The sequence below is a fragment of the Rutidosis leptorrhynchoides genome, chromosome 4 (assembly GCF_046630445.1).
Source record: "Rutidosis leptorrhynchoides isolate AG116_Rl617_1_P2 chromosome 4, CSIRO_AGI_Rlap_v1, whole genome shotgun sequence".
Classification (NCBI taxonomy): domain Eukaryota; kingdom Viridiplantae; phylum Streptophyta; class Magnoliopsida; order Asterales; family Asteraceae; genus Rutidosis; species Rutidosis leptorrhynchoides.
The window spans coordinates 325201721-325209840 of NC_092336.1; positions in this window are offsets into that span (position 1 = coordinate 325201721).

Below are 8120 nucleotides of genomic sequence, written 5' to 3' on the forward strand. Positions count from 1 at the left end.
ACATGTCTTTTCGTTTTGTGTGGAGGTTGTAACAGCTGTCCGAAGTCAGCCTTTTGTTTCGATCTCTATTCTTGAAAACTTACTTTATCTTTTACGTATGATGATAATGATGATGATGATGATACTTAAGACTTAATTTATTCACTTTTAAACTTTTGGGGACAATATACTGACTTAGTGACGTTTGACTTAGGTTGACGACCTTTCGGACCGACTTACTACCTGCATACTTTTCGTATCAACTTTTACTGCTCATTCACTGTAAGTTATAGCTTCCATTTTTACTTTACTATTTTTGGGACTGAGAATACATGCGCTTTTATATAGACTTCCGCTGCATTACTTAGAGATGTCTCAATCATGGAACTTTTATTTTGCATTCGTAACTTATGTTATTTTGAATAATGGCTTTCTAACGACCTTTGTGTCACGTTATCTTTTGTAAAACGTTATCTTTTCGTGAATGCAAAACTTATCTTAAAACAGCATGTAGTACTATACCGTGTAATGGACCCGTTGTTAACGATTCGTACATGATGGTTTTGTACGGGGCGTTACATTTGGTATCAGAGCATCGGTTGTAGGGAATTAGGCTGCATTAGTGAGTCTTGACCGAGCCGAGTAGGATTCGCTAATAGGACTAATCTACAACTTGCTCGTTTACTTGTTACTGCTTACTATTACTGCATGCTACTGCTTACCTTTACTGCTATGCTGCTACTTTCTCGCTACTGCATGCTACTATCTGTCTTTGATTGCATGTTACTTCTGTTTAATACTGTTACTACTGCCATGCCATGTACCGCTAGGATGCTGTAGTGCCTGATTACGTGCTTGCTATATGTCTTACTGACATGAAAAAAGTTATTTTTCCTTGTTCAGATGTCAGACATGCCGCCTATGACCTTTGACTTCGAGAGTGCTACCTCGCCTATTATTGTTGCTGACTCACCGCTACCCTCCGGCGACTCTGGCGATTTGTCTTCTGGAGATAGTAGACACACGCTTGACCTGATGGACATCTCAGACGGATATGAGGATCCCGAGGAGATTCCAGCACCACCCAGCCCTAGACTCCCGGGGCCACAACACCATTCCGGTGGTACTGTGATCCCTGGGGGAAACGGAGACGATCCCTTCCGTAAAGAGCATGGACATTAGGCTAGACGCACCGCTGACGGATGAGTCGTACCTATTACACCTGGCAGATATCGACTTATGACCACCGGCCAGACGCTTTCTCCCGCCCATGATGTAGCGACCCGAACTTTTCTATGTTTATATATATATTAAATGAAATTGTTATTTACATGATTAAATGTTTCCAAAATGTTAAGCAATCAAACTTGTTAAGACTTGATTAATTGAAATAGGTTTCATATAGACAATTGACCACCCAAGTTGACCGGTGATTCACGAACGTTAAAACTTGTAAAAACTATATGATGACATATATATGGATATATATATAGTTAACATGATATTATGATAAGTAAACATATCATTAAGTATATTAACAATGAACTACATATGTAAAAACAAGACTACTAACTTAATGATTTTGAAACGAGACATATATGTAACGATTATCGTTGTAACGACATTTAATGTATATATATCATATTAAGAGATATTCATACATCATAATATCATGATAATATAATAATTTAAAATCTCATTTGATATTATAAACATTTGGTTAACAACACTTAACAAGATCGTTAACCTAAAGGTTTCAAAACAACACTTACATGTAACGACTAACGATGACTTAACGACTCAGTTAAAATGTATATACATGTAGTGTTTTAATATGTATTCATACACTTTTGAAAGACTTCAAGACACTTATCAAAATACTTCTACTTAACAAAAATGCTTACAATTACATCCTCGTTCAGTTTCATCAACAATTCTACTCGTATGCACCCGTATTTGTACTCGTACAATACACAGCTTTTAGATGTATGTACTATTGGTATATACACTCCAATGATCAGCTCTTAGCAGCCCATGTGAGTCACCTAACACATGTGGGAACCATAATTTGGCAACTAGCATGAAATATCTCATAAAATTACAAAAATATGAGTAATCATTCATGACTTATTTACATGAAAACAAAATTACATATCCTTTATATCTAATCCATACACCAACGACCAAAAACACCTACAAATACTTTCATTCTTCAATTTTCTTCATCTAATTGATCTCTCTCAAGTTCTATCTTCAAGTTCTAAGTGTTCTTCATAAATTCCAAAAGTTCTAGTTTCATAAAATCAAGAATACTTTCAAGATTGCAAGTTTACTTCCAAGTTTTCTAAATCCATTCCAAGTAATCATCCAAGATCAAGAAACCTTTGTTACTTACAGTAGGTTATCTTTCTAATACAAGGTAATAATCATATTCAAACTTTGATTCAATTTCTATAACTATAACAATCTTATTTCGAGTAGAAATCTTACTTGAACTTGTTTTTGTGTCATGATTCCGCTTCAAGAACTTTCAAGCCATCCAAGGATCCTTTGAAGCTAGATCCATTTTTATCATTTCCAGTAGCTTTATCCAGAAAACTTGAGGTAGTAATGATGTTCATAACATCTTTCGATTCATACATATAAAGCTATCTTATTCGAAGGTTTAAACTTATAATCACTAGAACATAGTTTAGTTAATTCTAAACTTGTTCGCAAATAAAAGTTAATCCTTCTAACTGGACTTTTAAAATCAACTAAACACATGTTCTATATCTATATGATATGCTAACTTAATGATTTAAAACCTGGAAACACGAAAAACACCGTAAAACCGAATTTACGCCATCGTAGTAACACCGCGGGCTGTTTTGGGTTAGTTAATTAAAAACTATGATAAACTTTGATTTAAAAGTTGTTATTCTGAGAAAATGATTTTTATTATGAACATGAAACTATATCGAAAAATTATGGTTAAACTCAAAGTGGAAGTATGTTTTCTAAAATGGTCATCTAGACGTCGTTCTTTCGACTATAATGACTACCTTTACAAAAATGACTTGTAACTTATTTTTCCGACTATAAACCTATACTTTTTTTATTTAGATTCATAAAATAGAGTTCAATATGAAACCATAGCAATTTGATTCACTCAAAACGGATTTAAAATGAAGAAGTTATGGGTAAAACAAGATTGGATAATTTTTCTCATTTTAGCTACGTGAAAATTGGTAACAAATCTATTCCAACCATAACTTAATCAACTTGTATTGTATATTATGTAATCTTGAGATACCATAGACACGTATACAATGTTTCGACCTATCATGTCGACACATCTATATATATTTCGGAACAACCATAGACACTCTATATGTGAATGTTGGAGTTAGCTATACAGGGTTGAGGTTGATTCCAAAATATATATAGTTTGAGTTGTGATCAATACTGAGATACGTATACACTGGGTCGTGGATTAATTCAAGATAATATTTATCGATTTATTTCTGTACATCTAACTGTGGACAACTAGTTGTAGGTTACTAACGAGGACAGCTGACTTAATAAACTTAAAACATCAAAATATATTAAAAGTGTTGTAAATATATTTTGAACATACTTTGATATATATGTATATATTGTTATAGGTTCGTGAATCAACCAGTGGCCAAGTCTTACTTCCCGAAGAAGTAAAAATCTGTGAAAGTGAGTTATAGTCCCACTTTTAAAATCTAATATTTTTGGGATGAGAATACATGCAGGTTTTATAAATGATTTACAAAATAGACACAAGTACGTGAAACTACATTCTATGGTTGAATTATCGAAATCGAATATGCCCCTTTTTATTAAGTCTGGTAATCTAAAATTAGGGAACAGACACCCTAATTGACGCGAATCCTAAAGATAGATCTATCGGGCCCAACAAGCCCCATCCAAAGTACCGGATGCTTTAGTACTTCGAAATTTATATCATATCCGAAGGGTGTCCCGGAATGATGGGGATATTCTTATATATGCATCTTGTTAATGTCGGTTACCAGGTGTTCACCATATGAATGATTTTTATCTCTATGTATGGGATGTATATTGAAATATGAAATCTTGTGGTCTATTGTTACGATTTGATATATATAGGTTAAACCTATAACTCATCAACATTTTTGTTGACGTTTAAAGCATGTTTATTCTCAGATGAATACTAAGAGCTTCCGCTGTTGCATACTAAAATAAGGACAAGATTTGGAGTCCATGTTTGTATGATATTGTGTAAAAACTGCATTCAAGAAACTGATTTCGATGTAACATATTTGTATTGTAAACCATTATGTAATGGTCGTGTGTAAACATGATATTTTAGATTATCATTATTTGATAATCTACGTAAAGCTTTTTAAACCTTTATTTATGAAATAAAGGTTATGGTTTGTTTTAAAAATGAATGCAGTCTTTGAAAAACGTCTCATATAGAGGTCAAAACCTCGCAACGAAATCAATTAATATGGAACGTTTTCAATCAATAAGAACGGGACATTTCAGTTGGTATCCGAGCGTTGGTCTTAGAGAACCAGAAAATTTGTATTAGTGTGTCTTATCGAGTTTGTTAGGATGCATTAGTGAGTCTGGACTTCGACCGTGTTTTCTTTAAAAATGATTGCTTAACATTTTTGTTGGAAACTATATATTATTAACATGTATATATATATTATGTGATATATTAAACTCTTAACATGTTTGATATTGTGTGATAGATGTCTACCTCTAGCACAAATCCCATTGACTCACCTAATAATAACGAAGAGTCGAATATATATTGGATTGATTCACAAGTTCTCGAAGAAGAACCGGAAGAAGAATCAGAACCGGAAGAAGAATCAGAACCGGAAGAGGAGGAACCGGAGGAGGAAATAGAACCGGTGGGGGAAATAATAAAACGGTTAAGTAAAAGAAAATCCTCAACCAACCGACCAAGGTTAATTATGGTCAATGTTGTTTCCGCCAAGGAAGCAAAATATTGGGAGGATTACCAATTCTCCGATGAATCGGATTCCGACGAGAATTCCGATGATGTTATAGAAATTACCCCAACTGAATTTAAAAAGGTAAAAGAAAATAATAAGGGAAAGGGCATAAAAATAGAGAAATTTAATTCCAACCCCGATGAACTTTATATGTATCGTCAACCCCCGAAGCCCTTAAGTTGTAACAATGACCCGGGAACCTCTAAACCACTAGGTTTTTCTAAACCATTGTGGAAAACGACAGCTCGTATTAGGGGAACATCATATATCCCTAGAAACTTGGCAAAATGAACCAAAACCGAAGAAGAAGAAACGAGCGAGTCGGAATAAGATAGTTGTATTCGTGTGGTGTAATATATGTAATATAGTGTGCTTATGCTTTATGATATATGTAAAAATTGCTTGTATTAATAAGTATTTTTTTTTATGAATCTAACTCTTGTCTATTTTACAGTATAAAAACACAAAATGGATAGACAACCCAATATTTTAAGAGACCTACCCGGAGACATGATTGATGAAATCTTGTCTAGGGTCGGTCAGAATTCTTCGGCACAACTATTTACTGCGAAATCAGTTTGTAAGACATTCGAAGAACGTTCCAAGAATGTCTTGGTTTATAAGAGACTTTCGTTTGAAAGATGGGGGATATCACATTGGGAAACCCATAAGTTACGATGTGTTTACTTTGACGCATATATTGCGGGGAACCCAAATGCTATTTTACGCAACGGGTTAAGAAATTATTTTGACTCAATGCATCCGAATATAGGACCTCATGATTTAGAAAAAGCGGCCAACATGCAACATAAAGAAGCATGCTATGCTTACATGTTAGTAATGTTTGCTTCTCACCAAGGTGAGAAAAAGAACATCGGGCTACAACTATTAAACAAAACGTTCCCACAAGTGACGGAGTCGGTAATTGGGGTAAGAAATAAGGTTTTTAGGTTATTACGAGACTGTTGGTCATTACGTAACCCTCGTCCCTTTGACGACGTTACAACACGCTGTCTTATCAACGGCCATAACGGTTATGTTCCACAAGACCAAGGATGGGAAGTAGTCCTAGTAAAACCAGAATGCATGACTTGTTTATGGACGTATGAATTACGTGTCTTTATTGCCTTTGCTGAACGACTGGTGTACTAGCTAGAATTATCTTCACAACTATCTTGTATCAAAGTTATTGTGTGCTATATTTCATGCTTTATGTAAAATAAGCGGTATTGTAAGTTTGTAAAATATTGTATAAAAGTTTGAACGCGAAATATTATTATAATCAGTTTTTCATATAGAATTGTAGTAGTTGAATTGTATATTAGCTACTAAGTATGAACTTAACGGGTAGGTACTACCCGAATTTAAACTTATAAAATGCTAATATGAAGAAAAAGCTTTTATAAATGAGTTCATATTATGCTACGAAATACTATTAACTACTCTTAATATTCTGTATGATTAACTTGTTCCATTTGACAATTTTGAAGGAAATGGCACCGACTACTCGACACACCGTGAATATGAATGAAGAGGAATTCCGTACTTTTCTAGCTTCAAACATAGCCGCAGTACAGGCTGCACTACATACCAACAATAACCTTGGATCTAGCAGTACAGGAAATCGTGTAGGATGCACCTACAAAGAATTCATTGCCTGCAAACCTTTGGAATTTGATGGAACCAAAGGACCTATCGGATTGAAACGGTGGACCGAGAAGGTCGAATCGGTGTTTGCCATAAGTAAGTGTACTGAAGAGGACAAAGTGAAGTACGCTACGCATACCTTCACAGGTTCTGCGTTAACATGGTGGAATACCTATCTAGAGCAAGTGGGACAAGATGATGCGTACGCACTACCGTGGTCAGCATTCAAGCACTTGATGAACGAGAAGTACTGTCCCCGAACCGAGGTCAATAAGCTCAAGACAGAACTTAGAGGGTTACGAACCCAAGGATTTGATATTACCACGTACGAAAGACGATTCATAGAATTGTGCCTATTGTGTCCGGGAGCGTTCGAAGATGAGGAAGAGAAGATCGACGCGTTTGTGAAAGTATTACCGGAAAGAATCCAAGAAGATATAAGTTCACACGAGCCTGCCTCCATACAACAGGCATGTAGAATGGCTCACAAACTAGTGAACCAGATTGAGGAAAGAATTAAAGAACAGACGGCTGAAGAGGCCAATGTGAAGCAAGTCAAAAGAAAGTGGGAGGAAAAACGGTGATAAGAATCACCAATACAACAACAACAGCAATTACAATAATAATCGCAACAATTATCCCAACAATCGCAACATCAATCGCAACTACAACAAACGGCCCAACAACAACAACAACAACAACAACAACATCAACTACAACAATCATCCCAACAACAATAACAACCGCAACAACAACAACAATAATCAGAAGCAACTATGCCAAAGGTGTGAAAAGTATCACTCGGGGTTCTGCACCAAATTTTGCAACAAGTGTAAAAGAAATGGTCATAGCGCGGCGAAGTGTGAGGTCTACGGACCAGGGGTTAACAGAACGAAAGGAACAAATGGTGTCGGAACGAGTAATGGCGGAGCAAGTAGTGTCGGAGCAAGTTATGCCAATGTAGTTTGTTATAAATGTGGAAAACCGGGCCACATTATTAGAAATTTCCCGAACCAGGAGAACACGAATGGACAAAGCCGCGGAAGAGTTTTCAATATTAATGCGGCAGAGGCACAGGAAGACCCAGAGCTTGTTACGGGTACGTTTCTTATTGACAATAAATCTGCTTACGTTTTATTTGATTCGGGTGAGGATAGAAGCTATATGAGTAGAGATTTTTGTGCTAAATTAAGTTATCCATTGACGCCGTTGGATAGTAAATTTTTACTCGAATTAGCAAATGGTAAATTAATTTCAGCAGATAATATATGTCGGAATCGAGAAATTAAACTGGTTAATGAAACATTTAAGATTGACTTGATACCAGTAGAGTTAGGGAGTTTTGATGTGATAATCGGTATGGACTAGTTGAAAGAAGTGAAAGCAGAGATCGTTTGTTAAAAAAATGCAATTCGCATTATACGAGAAAAAGGAAAACCCTTAATGGTGTACGGAGAAAAGGGCAACATGAAG